The following is a 21059-nucleotide window of genomic DNA, read 5'->3' on the forward strand; positions in this document are numbered from 1 at the left end:
GCAGCTAAATCACGGCCAAACAGGCCTAGCTCTGGTCGTCAGAAGTAAGGCCTCATTTCTCCTGATGGCTTTATTGATGGATGGACAGATTCACAGAGACCAGCCAGAGGTCTGCAGCGAGAGAGAGTCTTCCCTGATAGGCGGTGGAATGGTCAGAGTTCAGTAGAGCGAGTGCGTCTGTTTAGCCATCTCCACAGTGCAGTGGTCGCATACAGACAAATTGCTTCTGACACTCACAGGTCCAGCTTTTCTACGATGCTGATTTGGGGCAGCAGCTGTCCAGATCACTCTTAATGTCTATTGCTTGGTTTAAGTTTAGGGCATACTTCTTAACTATGATGATTTATTGGTATCTGCTGGTTATCCAGTATTATTTGCAGGCATCACACAAGCAGTCTCCACAAAAAACTGTTTAATGTTTCCCCATCCTGGGATACGACCTGCTGTAGGTAGAAGGGAAGTGGGCAGATGATATAGAAAGTTCAGGAATGGTAATTGAATGCATTTCTATAAATAAGTGTATAGCAAACATTTCCGTTCATGCTGTCAGGGTTCACTAGGGCACACCAGGGACAACTCCTCCGGCTGCTGAGTGGTGTGTGTGCACGGCAATGTGGCAAATCTGAGGTAATGGCGTGTTCCACAACTTAAGAGGAACCTATAGCTGTTCATGAGTCCTCTATAATTTCTTTTCATTTATTTCCCCATGTGCCATGGCCAACACCCCTTCACCTCTTTCTTTTAAGGGTCCCTATCACATTTTAGGCAAAATTCCATCTGCAGCAACTTGAAAATATAACTCCATCTGGCCAACTTTTTCATCACAATCCTCATTATTTTGTGACGTACAATTACTAAAACAAGAGAAGAGGATTCTAAGTTGTCTCCACCCTCGTTTGGTCACCGGACTCAGTTTTATGTCTTTCTGCATGCTACACTGATTATCACTCTGAGCAAGTGGGATGGTGGCTGTTCAAGGGGCGTCTTTCTTTTATTTTTACTAAATTCTGAAAGTTGCCTTCAGTATGATGTAAGTGGGGAGTAGAGCGAGAGATGTATCTAGGGCATTAGAACAATGAGGGCGCAACATACTGGGCATGGCCTGAGACAATGTCTGATGCCAGCCCCCCCCAAAAAAGCAAAGTCAAAACTGCCTTCTCTCACAAAACAAATAGGTGTGTGCCTAGATGTATTTGAATGGTGGTACATGCTAGTAAAGACCAAGAGGGTCTTTACCACTATACGGAAAGAAAGTTTAAGAAAGTTGGAAAATCATGTCATTGTGGCTAACACAAAACTGCAAAGAAAGCTCTATAGCTTGTTTTCTCAACCAGTGTTTCTTTCAAGGACCTAAAAAGGAATTTTAACTGTCTGCATTAACGATTGGGCATTTCTGATGTGTATAATAGCTGTTTACATATATATTATTTTTTTGTATTTCTACATTCTTTCCTGTTTATAACTCTGGGATTTACAAACAAATAATTATTAATTCCCCGCTATATCACACTGCATCCCATTACTGCTACTCATGTGATATCTTATAACTCTGTGCCATAATGTTCTTTTGATTTTACATGAGGATGCTGGCAGACCTAACCACTGAGAATGGACAGCATGGTTTATCTAGCTATATGTCCAATTGTCATTTAGCGCTGTCCCCACTGCTCAAATTTAGGTTTAGCAGGGAAGAGAATCAAGGTTGGGAAATTGGCTTTCCCAATTTTGGTGAAGCGGGGAAGCCAGGGTTAAAACTCAAGTCTGCATGTTCCACAGTCAACAGCGTATCCTCTGTTTGGTGTCCTTGAAATGAGAACATTTCCAATTCTAATAGCAATTGATTAAGTTGCCAGGGTCTTATCATCTGTGTATCATTTCAAGACATTTCCACCAGCAGGTCAGTCACTCTCCAAAATTGTCATACATGTCTATTCCTTCCAATTCAGGATTGAAGAGAAGGTACTCTTTCCACACGGCCAAAGGGAAAACATTGGTGTCAACTGTTGTGTTTTAATGAAAACATTTTTTAATTTGCAAAAATGTTTACAAACAAATTTATTAAAACAAGGAAGCATTGCATTGTCAATTTTATGACTGTACATTGGGGGTAAGGCTTCTTCAAGCAAGCAGGTATCAATATATATAATCATTAGAATACATGGGATCTGCTCTAAACCACTGTAGATTGCTCACCAGCCTGACAGGTTAGCAGAGGCCATGGCCTCTGCCCCACTGGATGGGAGCTGCTTTCCATATTTTGAAATCACCTCTTGCTTTGTGGGGATGTCAATGCTTACAATGCATCCATTGGTACGGTATGATTTCTGATGGTGGAGTCACCTTGGGATCTGCTACCAGAAAACCCGTGGCTCCCCCACCTCGAAATAGGATGTAATGTTGGACTAGAGCAGGGTTCTCCAAATTCGGTCCTGGCGGGCCGGATCAATGTCAGATTTTTAGCATATCCCCGCGTAGATAAATGAAGTTATCTTAAAAATCAGGCATTGATCTGGCCCTCCAGGACCCTGGACTAGAAGTAGCGGGCACACCATCCATGGGGGATTACCTTCTAGACCAGAATGCAGAAAGAAGTCAAAAGATATGAGGTCAACTTCCTGTCATAACAACCACTGGAATCATTTGAAAGAAGATCTCTTTTTTTCCATGCCAAGTGGAGAAATGGAGACAATCAAAGGGTGAGGCCTTTCTTTTTATTTGGGTGATTGGCACAGAGGAAGTAAATGTGTGAGAGATCCTTTTACGCAAAGTCACTCACAGAGAAAAGTCATCCCTAATGCAACCATCGATCACTGCGTCACAAGGGTCAGTGTGTAGTTAACATTCTTGGATAACTGTGGCTAGAATGGGAAGGTGCCTCCCAGGCATGTATGTTTCCCTGACAGGGCTTCTCATCTCTGGGGTCCTTTAGTGCTATTTAAGCAGGAAACTGAAGCAGAGAAGCGCCAAGTGTTTCGCGGACAGAAAGTCTCTTACTACTTAACATGCATGAAATGTATTACACGCTCTACAAGAACCTCATGATTTATTGATTACCATACAGCGAACACTGAGCCAGAGACCTATATAAAACGCACAGCTATTCTCTTTCTGTATTGAAAAGTGCCTCAAAAAGTCTTTCCTCTGGTTAGATCAAATGCAGCATCATCAGCCATTGTGCTCAACTTACCTGCTGATAATTGGGTTGGGTTGACCACATATTTTTTAATATCCGGGAGGTCCAACATCTCATATACTTAAAGGAATACTCTGAGTCATTAGGAGTCAAAGGTGCGTGGGTCTGATAATGGGATAGATGTGGTGGAAATTTGCAAATTGTGGATCCTGGACACCTGAGTTCTAATCCTTCCTACACCGCTTGACTGCCCTGTGCGATTCTTACTTCATCGCTTCATGCCTTTGTGTTTTCTTATCAGGCAAATACCGGAGTCCTTTGAAAGAGGCAAAATGAGGAAATTGGGCTTTATGAATTTGTTTGTTGTGTCTCCATTTATCTACAAAATTCTTGCAACTGGCTGTTGCAGAGCCATGCTAGTGAAATAAAATCCATACATTGGATGACTTGACTTGACTATATTCTGGGCGTTCAGTCTCTGCCATCAGTCCTCTGTAAATACCTTAACCACAAATAACTTCTTGAGACGCTGCATAACTTCAAAGGGACTGTGGAGACATTTCAGAATCTTTTTTAAAACAGTGACTTATAAAGTTGGAAGACTGTGTGTGCTTGGGTGTGAGTGACAATGACAGAATGAAACAGAGTTTTCTATCAGAGCACAATCACTTTTGACATTTTTTCATGGTCATTTATCTGTCTTCCCATCCTCTCACTTCTGGAAGTGGTACCTGCTGCCCACCCATGCCCTTCAAACAAGCTCTTTCCCTCTCGCTCTCTGCCATTTCCACATCATCAATATGTTTTATATGAGTTGTTTTATTTCCCACGCCGCCCCCTTTCTTTTTGAGAAAGGAGAGTGCAAGCTCAGCGCCGACCCATTCCATGTTCTCTAACAAGCGATGTTCCTGTGTACACCTGTTGTACTGCTGTTGAATAGTTGACAAAGAATAAACCGACAAACAGAAACAAAAAAACATGAAGACCAAGAATGACAGTGCATGAATTTTTACTGGAGTCCTTCTATAAATAAAGTGCTATTAAAAGAAACTGCCTCCATGTAGTGCTTCTTTCGGATCTCGCGCTGTCCAGACACCAGGTATTTAATTTATGTTGAGACTTGAGTACTCACATGCATTAATTAGTCACAGAAAAAGGTCAACGTGTACCTCTTCCGGGAGTGTGTCTGGCTTGCAATTGAGAGGCACATTTGCATGAAGGTTTTTTTTATTTCTCTCGCAATTTTTGATTTATTTTGATGAAACTAAGCTTCTTTCACACGCGTTTGACAGTTTTTCCAGATAATTGACCGCATAAAAATAAAAAAAAAATACTGATAAAATGTTATTGGTTTAATTTAGTTGTTGTTATGTAGTCTCTCAATGTGTGCAAAATAAAACAGTTACACATTCTCTGTTTATGAACAAGGAGTCAGGAATGTAAGTGGTTCATTATCGTGAGGGTATTATAATTTCAGTCTCCTTCTGAGTCTTTCTTACAAATATATCTACTACTAGGACCATCTCCCGTACTTTTCTCCGTCAGTGTCTCCTGAAGCCTCAGCGAATGTTCAAGCTGTTTTCTGCAGTCACCTGTCTTGGAAGAGACCGATTGAATGTTAAAGAGGATGTGAAATGTAATAATGACAACCTGTCTTTTATAAAGAACTCAGCGTGGTTGTGTGATCTCTAAATGCTGTAAGCATCAGGTGTTACAACAGTGAGCAGTTTAGCTGACCTCAGAAGGAGGAGTAGACGGTGGGAGGTGTCAAGCACTGAGCCTGCAGTTTACAGCAGGAAGCAGTTAGGAGTGTCTAACTAAAATCAAAATCAAATCAAAATTTTTCTTTATTCGGCTCTCCAAAGAGAGTCATAAAAGATACATGTACAAATACACATAAAATACATAATTTAAAAAAGAGACATTTATAAAATTCATTGTGTTAAAACTCATGGCTAGCACAAATAATCAAATAACAATTCACAGAGTTTAGAACGTGAGGTAAGCATCTGGGTGAAACATCTGTTAAGTCGATACAATTCATTTAAAATTAAAATCAGAACTGGGTTAAGTCAGCCTAAGTTCTGTCTATGACGCATAATATACTGTAGGAAATTAGAAACAGCATAGACCAGCCCTTCCCCCTCAAGTGACTGCAAAAACAATAAGGCCGGGCGACAGGTACGGAAGCCCATGCGTTTTAATAAGGGGATTAATAATTTCTTCCGCTGGTCTGTATAATATTTACAGAAAAATATAGTGTGAATTGTAGTCTGGGAGGAACTCCCATTACATGGGCAAGGTGGAATTATTTTAGCCCAATTGTTTCTCAGCGGGAATGTCACTAAGCGGTGGAAGTAATTCAGTCTAAACCTCACCAAAAGAAACAGCTCATAAGAAGTAATGTTATAGGTAAGGTAAGGCTGGATCCCAAAAACCGTCTGTACTGTAAGACTGTGCCTAGCTGTTTGCTTCATTACCTCTGAATTGAGTCTTAAATCTTCAAGGTGGTTATAGCAAAGATCATAGAAGGCCTTTCTTGTTAGCTCCTGTATGGTAAGAGGATCATGATAATAATTTCCTAGTCCTAGATCTATTAAAAACTTTTTGACATAGGATAACCACCCAGATCTGAAAACATTATCAAGGTTCATACAATCTTGAATAATTTTTTGGGTAAGGAAAGTTTTTTCAGATGACCATATTCGGTACCACAATAAGAGCGGCTGGATTTTTGCCAGGTCAGTAACATATGGTAGGCCTAGTTCTAAATGGCAGGTGTCTAACTCATTAAGGACCATCTAGGCTGCTCAGAACAGGTAACAATGTAAGGAACCTGTCTGCTGTTCAAGTCCTACTCCCAGCCCCGAAGGGTGAACGGGTTATCATGCCAGGCACCCTCGGCTCATCTGTGGTAAGGTGGTCTGACCATCAATGCTTGACTCTTAGGGAAAGTGCAAACTTGGGTAATTTGTATTTGCTTAATTACATGAATTATTTGGAAAAATTATGTAAAATTAATGGTAATTATGCAAATCTGCCATTAGGCGCCACATGTTAGCACGAAATGTGTTCACACACCCATTTTAGACATAAGGAGGATTTTGCAGTATGAAAATATAGGCAAAATAGGCTTTGCAAACAACAACCACTTGTGTTCCCTTGTGCGGAGGTATATTGTTGCTGCTAAAGTACGTGTAGCAAAATTACCACAATTAAGAAAGATTTCACGGCGTAACAGAAATTTCACTCAGGCATAGTGGTGACGGTGTAACAATTTACATAACAATACAATCAAAAAGGGGAAAAGAATTGAGATTCCAACTAATCTATAATGTATATTAAATAGTAAAAATAATCATTATTAGTTCAATGAAAAACAAATTATGAACATCAAACTCTGTGAGGATAAAAATAAAGGTGAGATCTAGCTAAGCAGTGTTAAAACAGAAGAATGGATAGCCGCTAATTCTCATCAATGATAGTAGCTACAGTGAATGGATTTCTGAATACATTTAAATCTTCGTAAAATGCCTTTTCGGGATGGATTTGCTGGACAACTTGATGGGATCTACACTGGTGAAAACCAGAATACCATGTAAGGATGTGAGGTAAGCGAAGCATGAAAAAGACAGCAAAAGTTAATAAATACTACACTTCTACTAAGATCCCTTTATTTAAAAAAAAACAAAAAAACTGGCTGTCTGTCTACAATCTAATCCATGCAAACCTTACAACACATAAAATATCCATGAAGTGGAAGAATTCTGCCTAAAAGTGCATTTTTGTCTAAAATCGGTTGGCAATTTCACTCTGATCAATTTTATATTCCTGGCTGTTACATCTGTACTGGGCCATATAATTTACTTTTTTTTAATTTGGGTTTTTTCTAAAGCCCTATTAACCACATTGAGTTGGCCTCTGAGTGCCATGAATCACAGGACACATAAGGGTTGGGAGTAGGAATAGAAGATGTTGGCAGGGACCCAATTATTGGGGGGCAATTACTTGAACAGGTAGGTTTTGTACCATGATAGCATTAATGTTTGTGTGTACAAAAATGTATTGGTATATAGGTTGAACCTAGCTAGAAAGCAACAGAGCACTTTACATTAAATAAGGGGTTGGGAGCCGATTTAAAGATTATGTACATCGAGTGGTGATTACCAATTTTTAGATGTAGGGAAATTCAGAATTTGACCAGAATTCCAATACATTGAGCTAACTGTTGAGGCTTGGATTCAAATCTGTGTCCCCAGGTTCTTAACTCAGTAACTCTAACCACTAAGACACATCTCTTACCCACATATTGAAAATATTGTGCTTCAAATACATTTTAGCAAAATATTAGCTACAATAATATTGAGAAATTAGGTTTGTGCAGGGAAGAATAGATTTATTATACTTTACTCCACTTTGAGATGTGTTAAAAATGCATCTATGTACAATGTTGCAAATATGGTGTTAAGAATAGCAAATATATTCCTAGACACACATATATTTATGGCTCACACAGGGAAAACTAAAAATTAGCCCAGCACTATTTCCCAGATCCCCGTTACACCTACAGGGAAGAGTCCATTTGGTCCACTTTGGTTAATGTTCTGAGAAGGACACATGTAGCACTATAAAAAGTCCACATAAAGTCTTTATTTCCAAAGCTTCTTCATGTTAAACATTTTTCCAAAATTCTCCATTTAAACACATATATTCAACAGCCAAGCCATATATTCGACAGCCAAGCCAACACATGTGTTGCGAGTATCTTGCTCGCTTCTTCAGGGCTTCTAATATTGAATTCAAATAAGAACTTCCAGTGTTCAATTCTTCCTGTTATCTCGACCAAAACATTTAAAGTGATGCCATGATGCCATGGCTGTTGCCATGATCTATTTCATCTGAAGTCCATCGCAAATGCACTCGCGCAGAAGTGCAAGTAAGTGCCCGCACTCCAGAGGAATGTATCTACATCAATTTATTTCAGTTGAAACATTTTGACCGGCCCGGTCGTTGCCAAAGCCAACATATCAATAGTAAAAGTGCCCTACTTCCTTTAAACAGAATTCACCTACATGAGTAAACACAGTAAACAGACTTGTGGGATCTAAGCCAGATGCATTCCCTAAAAGCAAGAAAAGACTGGGTAAATATTGGTTGAAAAATGTGATACAAATTAAATAAATACAAGTGTGTATTCAAATTAAGTAAATGCATATACTAATTATGTCTATAAAAAACACCCTGAGCCTCATTTACCACAAAGTGCCGCACCAGAGCTCCACAAGCCATTTCGCTGTGCCGAGCTGCGTCATTTTAAAAGCACAAGGATCTGTTATATTTACAAAAATATTACGCATCCCTGTGCTTTCCGCTGCGCTGACACACCATTTACTGCCATGCACCAATGCAAATGCAAAAAGAACGATTGATGGACGGAATGCAGAACAAATCAAAACATTCACCCCCAGTCAAGAGATCTGGGTTAAATCCATCATTCTTTTGCTGCACCAATGCAGGAACCCTTGGACCATGGTGCAAGGGTGCCTCAGTTGTGGGGTTGATTGTTTTTGTGCAGGAAGGGACATCCAATGGTGGTTTCCTATTTCTAGTCTGCTGCAGAATGCAGCATGCATAGAAAGAGGAAAAACCGAGGAAAAATAAAAGTATTTCTCTTCGTTGCTCCTCCTTACACCTCCCCTTCGGAGGCGTAGGATTCAGACGTATTCCCAGGTTTACGAAATGTTGTAAATCTGGGAATGCGGCAGAATGCATTGATGTTGCGTGGGAAGACCCACCACAACACCCATGGCACGGTCCTTTCACACAAAGTGATGCATGAAAAGGGGCCATATTTACAAGGCCATGAACAGCCAGCACACTACGCCACAGGTGTGTCAAAAAAAGTGATGCACCGGCAGCGCAAGGGGCTTGTAAATAAACCCCCATATGCTTAGTACATAAGCGACTCTGACAAGAAATGCAAATCAGTTGCAATTATTACACAATGCTGCATCAGTGTGCTTGCGAATTATCCAAACTAAGCAATATCTAATGACAGATGTCTTGATCACAAAATAATTTTAAAAAAGTTTCAACGTAATGATATATAAGATTTGCTAAATAAATAGATAAAACCCATTTGGTTCGCCAGTTGTCAAGTGACTTGGCAAGTGATCTTGATCTTACCAAAACATAATGGTGATCCAAGATCAAAATATATATATATTGCCTACCAAAATATATATATTACCTACTGTATCATATTACACAGTGGCTGTCACCTATGCGTAGTTCTTGTTAGGTCAGAGTTTCCATAGATTGAGCATTTTATGTTTTGTTAATATAGTTGAAGCCATTTGACAAATCTGCAAGATACTTTCCAAAAATAGGCTCATCCACCCCATCTTCCTCACAAGTTTCAGGGTCATCAGTTAAGCAGGGTCTAAGAAAAAGGGTGTTCCAAAACCTTGATTTCAGATGATAATTCCAATAGGAAACTTCTGTCATTCCTTCAGAAATAAACAGCTCAACGAAATTAAACCAAATTTCGCAAAAAGATAGAATTTTATTCAGAAAATGTTCTGTTTGTGATTTGTTGTGAATCCATTCAGCCATTTCTGAGAAATTTGCATTTAAAGGGGTGCTCATGGCAGTCACAACGGGGTTATATAATAGGTATAACTGGATGGCAGTTCCGAAATTTAAAAAAATAGGCCCCCTTGATTGGACATGGGAGTTTTTTCTCCCATTGGCCATTTCTGTAATACAGGACCAGTACTCATCCCACGATACCAACAGATATGCAACCTAGAGAAAAATGTTGCAGCCACCATTACTGGACTCATAATGTTACATAAAAAGATATAAGGGGGAAGGGTAGAGCAACCAGACACCCCCTGGAACCTGTGGGGGCGAGGGACCAAAAGATAACTGCCCCCAGAGGCCAAAAACTAAAGGTTTCCTTTTTAATGCCACAGCTACTCTGGTACTCCCACAGGGCCCAGTTTGGTCCTCCGACAGAAGCGACCACAGAAGCTTCACCCCGATGGTAACACAGTACTGCAGAGATTTCTCTAAGGGAAGCTTGCACAGTACCATTATACCGTTGGGGTACAGCTTGAGCACTGGTACCACAGGAGTACCCCAGTATTACCAAAAAAGCTATTTACAATGAAATGTGGGTTAGAGGTCTGTGGGGGTTGGCAGCCTGAGAGGGGTTGAGTGCAGAGCCTTGTTGCCAATCTCCCGCTGTGCACAGCCAAAGGCTTCTCGCCATTGGAAGTTGGCCACTTGCAGCACAGTTGGTAGCAGGGCCTTTCTGATGCCAGGTTCTGGGGCCTCCACCAGAAGCGCATGGCCAAAGGACACGGTAACAATGACTTGATGAGGCCCTCAGTGATGTTATCAATGATGCTATTAAAGATGTCATGAGTGATATGTGAGGTGGTAAGTGCTTGACAAGGACGCAAGTTGTAGTTAGCCTAATAAACTTAATAACTGATGAATTTCAGTGTTTTTGTGTTTTAAATGTTAATTTTTGTTGCACAATTTTTCTTTGCGCAACATTCTCATAAGCAACTGAAAATGCAAGTAGTATGTGGAAAGAGGACTGCTGTCAAATATGACCCCAGAAGCCTTGAGGGGATGAAGGTCTCTAGACCATTGATATAGGACTCGTGGCCGGTCTTAGGTACAATCTGTGTCTTGATGGACAGTATGCTGCAACAGTAAGCACAATCACTGTAGATGCTGGAAAATATTCTGTGGCACAATGATGGAAACATTTGTTATTTGTGAGGTAAATATAGGTTATTGTGGAATGGCTTAATGGGAGCTCAGCTTTTGGGAATTCAGAAAATTGCAGAAGGTTACACTAGGGAATCTACAACATTCTGAAATGTCCTTGCATATGTCCTTAGTTTACTAACATTCCTAACCCAACCTGGTTTCAGCAAATAACTTTACTGGAGAATCCATTTTTCTCTGAAGGAATTTTGTTTTTCCTAGTGGAGAAGTATCCTCCCCAAAAGCCCATGAAATATAAGAGTGTTCTACCGTGTAAACACACTTTAGACATGTTCAGGTGCAATATTCTGTATGCTTTCAGAGTAGGAAATGGTACAGAAGTTCGCACTTTGTGGACACTATGGGGTGTTTGCATGACGCCAACTATTTTCAGTGATGAATGTTAACCAATCAGCTACACTTCTCTGCACGAGTTTAAATCTAGAAACACATCAATACATTTTGATTGTGTGAATCAGCAGTGTGAATTTTAGAATCCTAAATTAAACGTTTTAGCACACCTACATGAAACTTAGGTGTGAACGAGGTGGCCCACTCTGAGAATTGAGGGAAGTTCTTGCTGGTTGCAAGACAACCTTATGTTGATTTGAAAAAAATGCCAAGATATTTTCTGTCATAGTATGCAACAATTTGTCCTGACTTGCTGTGCAAAGGGTGCTTTTGGATAGTACATTTTTCTTTTTTTTTACAGTAATATTTTTGGATTAAACCTTCAACCGCTTCCACAATATTTACATCAAAAATGTAATCCACATTACCATTTCAGACTGCCAGAAGAGCTTTAGAATTGTTTGCCTTTGACAATTTAGGAGAAAATCAATCATATCTTTTGAGGTTTCTTGTAAGCCAATTGTAATTTTGTGTTTAAAATGTACATTTTCAAAAAATGCAATTAACACTGGTTTTAAGTTGAATATGTTTTAGAACTAAACCCTTAAAACAGCTGAGCAAACATTTTGCTCTAATAACCGCTGTCCCAGAAACCCTTTTTAAAAGTAGATAATTAACTTTTAGCAGCTACTTAACGAATATAAGCACAAAATAATTAAAAATATTAACCAACTATTCAAATTTCAAGAAACATTCAAGACAGTGCCTAGTGCTCATTTATGAGTCATGAAGAGCCACTTGTTAAAATAAAAATTCAAAGCACCAATTTGAAAACAGTAATTAAGGGAAAAGAGGAAATAGAAAAAGTACTAAGGCAGATCATGTTGTTAAGGATTTCTATTCTAGATCGTACAAAATCAGTGTGAATGGTATAACTTCAGAAAGAAATGTTCTAAAATATATTTGACTGACCTTTTGTTATATTTAAAAATCCCCCATTTTTGTTAAGGAGAAAGATTTGTGTCAGAAACAATTATAACTATTATACAGGGCAAGTAGGGATTACTGGACCACTCCCATCACAGTTGAAGACTTTTAGCAATGATGTCCCGGGAGCCTGATTTACCATAGCACTGAAAATTAGGTGGCAAGTCTACCCTTTCTGCACTTGACTCTCAGGGCACAATATGTGAGCAGTTCTAGACTAATCAAGGCGGATCAGGGAGGATTTAGAGTGGAGGTGGACACTCCGAACTCCAACAAAAGACAAAAGACACAATAAGTACTGTCCAGCGCAGTGTCTTTCATGGAAAAATAAAAATACTTCAATCACACACCTAAATGTAATGCTACTTATAGGAAAAGTTAAGCAGCTACACACTTCTAAGACAACTACTGTGGGGTTCTAAACACACAGAAATTCAGGCATTAATCTGCACAGGTGCAATCTCACATTAATATCTTGCAAGCAGCTCCCAGGGTTCTGTGGCACATTGATCAGTTCATAATTGCGTCACTTCAAAGATTTATTTAGGATAGTTCAGTCCCAATGCTTTGAATAACCCACTTGAGCTTTAGCAGGGGGAGTCTCAGTCGTTCAAGTTCATGCACCTCAAGTTACCCAGTTGTCTGGGCACTTGGAACACACTATTGTGAAGCGACATGTAACCTGAGCATTTGCGAGTGATCCTGGTTGCAGCTCCCAGTTGTGCAGGCAAGTGGCCCTGACTCCTTGGACTCTCTGTGCTCGTCTACAGTTGCCCCAGACAGTAGCCGATCAGGTCTGGCAGCACCCCAAGATCCCTCACTGACAGGAATCCTGCCACTGGACCATTTAGGGTCTTTGATCGTAGGACTCGACGACTCAGCAAAGTTAGTTCTTCAGCCGCTGGCAGACAGACACATTGCAGTTGCACTGGATAACATTTGCTTGGATTCAACTTACTTGGCTTCTTGTGGAACCCTGTAGGGGAGCAGGGAGACCCTCTCCAAAATTGGTACAGCATATTTCAAGACACTGGATGTTGGTCCTACTGTCGACATCCAGAAACCAGCTTGAAGTGGTTCCTTTTCATCATTTTTCAAGTATGCTGGTTCCCACAGCATGTAATGACAATACTAGCTCCAAATGAAGCAGACAATGAAGCTCAATGAAGGGTGAAGTCTCTGCACATGTCTGTCACCAGCCTTCTGCAGTAGCATTCAGGGAAGAGACAAAGGAGACAGTCCCTACCTAAAAGAGTCCCTCTCCTTAATAACACAATCTTCTCTCCTTCACTACTATCAGCCCAAATGGCAGTGCTGAGGAAGAGATAACCATCAACCCCAACTAATCAGAGTCTATATAAATTTAGAGACAGGTTTGTTTTACCGGGATTGCAGGCTTCTCTGCATTGTTCTAGTGTTGCCTTCGCCTATCTGGACTGTTTTCAAGTATGGGAGACTGGTTTGCACAGAAAATGTTTTGCAAGAATCGAGACACTGATGTCTGTCATTGATGCCTGTCATGGATTTTGAAAGTAATTTTCTGCTGAACAATCTCCAGCAGGCATTTTGAGAGCTTTTTTACCCTGAGGTATTCCATCATATACAATATTTACATTGACAGCCAGAGCAATCTATTGTTCGCATGGGAGAAAGTTGTCTTGTACTATTATTATTGAAATCATTGAAACAGCAACCTATTGTTTGCATGGGAGAAAGTTGTCTTGTACTATTATTATTGAAATCATTGAAACAATATATATCCAATATTTTCCGCCATTGGAAATGCTTGGATTTGTGCTGAAAATACACCTTAGAGTCTCTGGCACACTCTAATAAAAACATTTAATTAAACATAGTACTGTAGTTGTATATCCTACTGAGAGACAACATTGATCAATTAGGTAACTAGCACCAGCCGATCCATGTGAGCAACTTTAATTAAGTATTGCCAACCTTAACAGGGACCTTTTAAGAAATCTATTGATGGCACTTGTCATGACACTTTTTGAAAGCTAGTTTGAACTATTATACTCGTACTGTAGGAGAAGCTATCGCATTGTTTCATTGTTTCTAGTGGACAGAACTTTAACTCTTATTAGAACATTGGAATGTGGAGCACTCTATTGAATACAATGGAGTGCTCCGAGCTTCTACGGGCCGGTAAAGGCCCGCAAAGCCACGTTCCAATTTTGTTTTCACAAAGGCCTCTCGGAGCCCGACTGGATTTAAATCCCCTCGGGCTCCGAGAGGCCTTTGTTTTATTTATTAGAACATTCTGCCCTCTAGTAGCAGAATGTTCTAATAGCCTCATAGCCCTTCGTAGCTGGGCTATACCATTATTAAAGTCTCTCTCCCTTGTTATAGTCCCTCACCTTCGGCTCGGGCCTTTAACGCTGGAGCGGGCCTTTAATAACCGGGATAGACCGCGACGGCGGGCAATAAGGCTATATTAGAACATTGGAATGTTAGGAGCTCCATTGAAGACAATGGAGTGCTGCATGCTTTTACGGGCTGGTAAAGGCCCGCAAAGCAACATTCCAATGTTGTTTTCAAAGGCCTCTCAGAGCCCGAGGGAATTTAAACCCCTCGAAAGCCGAGTGGCCTTTGTTTTATTTCCTGGAACATTCTGCCCTCTAGTGGCAGAATGTTCTAATAGCCTTATAGCCTTCGTAGCTGGGCTATACCGGCTATTAAAGTCCCGCTCCCTTGATAAAGTCCCTCGCCTTCGGCTCGGGCCTTGAACGCTGAAGCGGGCCTTTAATAGCCGGTATAGCCCGCTACAGTGGCCTATAAGGCTATAATAACTGTTTACCCTAAAGTCCGATTTGGGTAAATTGTTTTGCATTTTTAATGATTGTGTCATTGAAAATTATCTGGTATGGATAGTGGAACGATTTTATATTAATATTATTTGTTCTAGGGTTTGAGAAAAACTGCATCAAATGCCTTTTCAATGTGGAATCTGCCTGATTACTCACACTATATTATCAAAGGTCAGCTATAGTGGCGGTGAGAAAACAGTTCACGAGGCGAGTCAGGTGGGTAACCACTCAGATCTCTACAGCAGACAGTTGCCAGTTTCCCTGACATCCCTGAATTTTCTCTCATTTTCTATGTGTTTGCTGAATTTTCAGTGCTTGTGTGCAAGAATGGAGATTACACAGAAATATTGTACACAGAAATACTCTGTTCACTGCTGTATTGAGTCTGGAAGTAAATTGTGTCTCCGATTGGCCAGGACTTCTACTAGCTGAGAAGTTCATAAAAGAGGACATTATATTTCCCTATTGCATTTTATGGAAGGTGCACGATGCAGAAGGGAGGATGTTTAATCATTTTCAGCCTGGGACTGAGATTGCATGGATTAGGTTATGAGGTTTCTTGATTCCTGGGATGCTGGATTGATAGAAGATTTTGCTACTTGTGTGATTACAGTAGCTGGGTGAGGTTATTTTTGTAATATGGTAGAAATGTTTCTAGAGGGCCTAAATTAACTTGTGCAGATAAAGGCAGTGGCATCCAGTGCAGAAATCTGAGGCCAAGTGTGATACGGTGACAGTTCCTCACCCCAGGAATGAGCCGGGATGCAGGATAGAGCATGGATTTTGATGTGGTTGCACAAGCTGTGATCCTATGAAATTGCATTTACTCCGCCGACATGGTTCTGAATGAATCAGGGAAAGAAAGAGTTTTATGTCTATAATGTGGTTTTGATGGTATTAGGTCAACTGTATCTTAATGACAATGTGCCTCACGGGGAACAGTTGGATTCCAGGAGGTGATACCACTGTTTGCCAGACAGTGCCTCAATGACTGGATACCATTTATTTTCTATGCAAGTCAAACAGAGAAGGTACTCTATTTTTTCAGGTTTAAATTTGAAACTGGCAGTAGATATCCAGATCTTAACCAGTGACAGGTAATTTTATAATTGATAGGTATGGGGTTCTGGGAATACTCCGAAGAACAGTTTGGTGTCGTAGGCCATTGCTTATAATTGCAAAAGCCTAAGAGATGTCCAGTAGTAATGTTAAGCAGGTTCCTCTCTTGTATGTGTTCTGGAAAATGTCACTGCACACCTACAGGGTGCCTGTCTGTGTTTCAGAGGGGTTTGAAGCCATACTGATAAGGAAGGACACGGATAAATCTGTATTTGGAGTATTATGTAACATGGCAACATTTCCTCGATGAGACCATCTTGGAGGGACATAAGTACTTAATTTGGTATAAGACAAGTGCAATCCTAAAGATTTTTAAGGAGGCCACCACCACTTCCACCACTGACATAGACCATTTATATCACTGGCACGGTCCACATCCGCCACTGGGGTCAACCATATTTAGGTTGTTTTGCCCAAGTCCAATGTAATCATCATATCTACCCATTTGCTCCCCACTTGTCTCAACCAGGGCTCTGATCACTAACCTTTCTACTCCTGGGCTCCATGCCTCAAACCTTGCTTTTCTATCTCTGCTCTTCGGCCTATTGTTGTGGAACCCCTGCCCCCTCAAATACATTTTCTTAGCTCCAAGGGAGCATTTTTGTATTGCCCCCTCTTTGGAGAAATGGAAAGCAGGCATGTGTCACACACTTTCTCTATAATGAGTTAGGCCCATCTAGATTTAGAGGCCTGTGAGCCAGACAACCCTGTCAGAAATTTTCTTATCTGCAGGGGTTATTTGTAGTTGTGCAGAACTACATGATCTCTGAGAGTAGTAGACGCATACAGCAGTTGGTGTTTAGAATGATAAGCTATTTATCATGCACACAAACCTTCTGTATAATATTAAGAACTATTATTATTATTATTTTAGTAACCATCATATAAAACAAAATGAATATTGGAAAAATTCAAAGAATATTTTATATCACACTGTTAGACCTGGCACCTTAGCGTGGGTCTTCCTTCCATTTTTTGCTGTTCCCTCATGTGTTTTAGCTGGTATTAGATGCTTTGGGCACTGTGCCACTGCTATCCAGTGCCACAGTGCAAGTGCTCCCTTTTGTAAATTGATGTATGGATTAGTGATTCCATGATTGGCTGGTTTGGTTTACCTGTCAGACCCTAGTACAGTGCACCAGGAGTGCCCAGGGATGGTAATCCAAATGCTGCAGGTGGGCTTGCAGCACTGGTTGTGCCACCCACAGAAGCAGCCTGTTAAAGTGTGTCTAAGGCTTGCCATTGCAGAGCCTGTGTGCAGTCTGATACTGCCATGCTGACTGGGCAAGTGCACCCACTTGCCAGTCCCTAAATCGTCCCTTTTCTTCATATCAGACACCCCTATGGTAGGCCCAAGGGCAGGGTGCATTGTAAGTATAAGGTAGGACACGCCCTGGTGTGTGGCATGTCCTAATAGTGAATTACAGCAATTTTCGTTTTTCACTATTGCAAGGCTACCTGTTCCCCATAGGCCAGAATGGGCAGTTTGATTATTACATCTTATAATCCTAACTGACTCAGGGAACATGGTAGAAATTCGAGTTTAGTATGCCTAAACTCAGAATGATAAAATACATCTTTTAGTGAAGTTGGTTTTAACATTCTGTGTTTGAAAATACCACTTTTAGAAAGTAGGTATTTTCTTGTCTAACCATCCAATCCTGCCTCTGCTAGGTTGCGTATTCCTTGTCTGGAGTTTGAGTGACAGGGGCTGGGGGATTCCAGGAGACAGGGTGTCAGCACAGGACTGAATATAGAGATCTGCATGCAAATGGGTGGGAGGAGTTGCACCTGGGACCTGAATAGGGCTGTGCCTTCGCTCCACAATGCTGGCTCCACCTCCTGTGGTACGTCTGATGTCTCTGCCCTGCACTGTGAAAGGAAAGAAGGAGTCATGTAAACAAAGTGCTCCAGGACTGACCAGAACTGGTTTGGACTAGGCAAAGGTCTCTCTGCCTTCAGAGAAACTGAGTATAAATATTGGGACCCAAACCCAAGAACTTTAGATCACTTTGGGAAACAAGAAGAAACCTTTGCTGAGGAGAGGAACCAGAGAGACTGAGGAGAGATTATCCCTAAGCTTGAGGGATTGGCCTGCAGTGGTTGCCTGACTGCCGAAGAGAGGAGAAAGGAACTATGTGTATACTTTATTCAACTTGTGAAGGACCTCCAAGGGCTTGAGAAAAGAGCTTGCCTCCTGCTGAAGTCTCAGGGACAACAGACTTCACCAACCAGCTCCCCAAGAGTTCTTTGGAAGTGCCTGCTCTTTTGCAAGGCTTTCTGAGGGACTGTGTGTCGCAAGGAGTTGGAAGCGCGACTCACGAGCAAGAAGCATGTCGCCGAACTGCCACTGTTGCTTCACAACGAGAATGCATCTTGCATTGCTGGAGAAGAGGATCGACGTCACATCAGATGCCGCCGCATCACCAGGCAGCGTGTTGCAGGGCCTGTCGCGGCCAAGAAGAACCGTTGAGTCATCACACAGTCTCCGAAGTGCCTCGCATCGCCGGTGAAGAGGATCGACGTTGTATCAGATGCCACTGCATCACCAGGAAGCGTGTTGCAGGGCCTGTCGCGGCTCACATCGCTGTTGAAGCACCTTGCATCACTGGAGAAGAGGATCGATGTCGCATCAGATGCCGCCGCATCACCGGGAAGCGTGTTGCAGGGCCTGTCGTGGTCCGCATTGTGTCGCACGAAGAAAAAGATGCCATCTTTGTTTCATTGAACTGGATCTTCATCGCATCACGGCGTTGCGTGCCGCATCGCCACGGAAGCGCAGTAAGAAACCGACGCACCACCTCCCCTCGCAGAGAAGAACCGACGCATCCCCTAAACAGCAGTAGTGACCCGACGCATCACTGTTCTTGCGTGTAAGGAACCGACGCATCACCTTTCCTGCAACACTTTCGTTGTATAGCGTTATGCATCTTAAAGTAAATTGAACTCAAAGTGTCGTATTTTAACATCTAAAGAGAACTAAGCTAATCCTACCATTTTAAGTACAGTATTGTGGATGTTTGTCATTTGTGGTCTTGTGTTAAATCTATATAAAGAATGCTTATTTTTAATATACAACTTATGTGGTGTCCATCTGTAGTGTTGTCACTGAGTTACTGTATGTGATCACAAATGCTTTGCACACTGCCTCTGAGATAAGCCTGTCTGCTCGTGCCAAGCTACCAAGGGGATGAGCAGGGGTTATTTAAGGAGTGTACCCCCTTACCCTGATTAGACGCAAGGGTCCCTATTTGTCAAAGGTACCTACCTCTGCCAACTAGAGACCCCCAAATCTAACACACACATTCCCATTGTTAGTAGTAATTAGTCTAAACCCTACAAATCTATATAGCCATCAGTCTTCGTGTCTGACCTTCCCCCTAATTCATATTCCTCTTTATACGTTCTTCCTCTATGATTTTCTATTGAGATAGGAGGAGGAAGTACGTATGCAGCTTCTGACATCTATATCGCTACTTGAACAATAACTCAGTTGAGACATATCCAAAAAGCAGGCAATTGTATCAAAAACAGCCTTCTTTCGACATTAGTCCTGTCATCGGCTGGATGACCTTGCAATGTTTCCAAGTGCACATAGCTTCCTAAAGAGCTGAATGTAAAAAAACCTATTTTCTGCATTTTTGTTATTTTTGTTAATTTCAGCCTATTTATGACACAATATGGCAATCTTATAACTCTACTCGCTATTATCACAATTTCAAATATTACCTTCAACATTCACATTCCTGAGAATTAGTTTGGTCATGTTTAACATGCATGTAAGCCTCATTTATATGTAGCATGTTAACGTTGTCAGGAAAATGCCCTGCCCTTTATGTCGCTATGTATAGCAAATGTGCCTTTTCTGCATGTTCACCCCAGATTGTTCCTTCTTTCTCTGGACCGTAGTTTTGCTGTTTTTAGGACTTTTTGCACCTTATCACTTCTACACTGTAGTAATGTGCCTGTGCTTCCCCCTCTAAACGTGTGCTGTGCATTGGAACTCCCTAATTGTCCTATTTAACTTTCCTATAAGTCCATATAAATGGTGCCTAAACCATGCCTATCGACTGGAATGTTAAAGCCATATGTAGGCTGAAGTGTGCATCTATAGTACCCACAGATATGACAAAGCACCGTGTCCAGGCAGGCCTGCATCTGGCATGCACTGCAATGACATGGTAGGGAAAATGCCTCTGCCATGTAGTAAAACCTATTTTCATTGGTTACCCCTAGTGTGTGCCTTGGAAAGGCACGAGGCAGGGTGCTCATATATGAAACTAAGGAACCCTACATCTAAAACCCAAAAGTTATTTCACTTTTGTAGACATGAGTACACTTTTCCCTAACAGGTGAGATTAAAATCATTATTTTTCCCATCAGCTTAGAAAAAGTCTAGAAGAATAATTGCTTCAAATGTATTGCTGCTTACGTTTAAAAATCTGACTTAATGATGAAATTACGTTTTTTATAACTTAAGCAGAGAAGTAACTTTGTAAAGATGCCTAAGCCAGAACTGGTCAAAACGAGTTCTGCTACTAATCACAGCAGAGAGCTAAAAACACATCTTTGGTTAGGGGAGAAACAGCCCTGACTCAGAGAACAATAGCCTGTCTCTGAGCACAGGAAAGGACAATTGGTGTTAACTACTGACCACTTAGCGGGGATTAACACTTTTAGATTGGACAGGATCAGTAGGCAGGTCAAAGAGCAGCCTTAGCACTACCTCTTTTGATTTGAAGATGCCCGGAAGGGCTTTTACAATTCATTCCCAGGCCCCTCCGAGACAGACCACCTCCAGCGACACTAGGAGGAAAGACCAGAACTGGGATACACATTCTTTGCTATGTTAATGGCTCTGA

This window comes from Triturus cristatus, chromosome 7, assembly GCF_964204655.1.
Source record: "Triturus cristatus chromosome 7, aTriCri1.1, whole genome shotgun sequence".
Classification (NCBI taxonomy): Eukaryota; Metazoa; Chordata; class Amphibia; order Caudata; family Salamandridae; genus Triturus; species Triturus cristatus.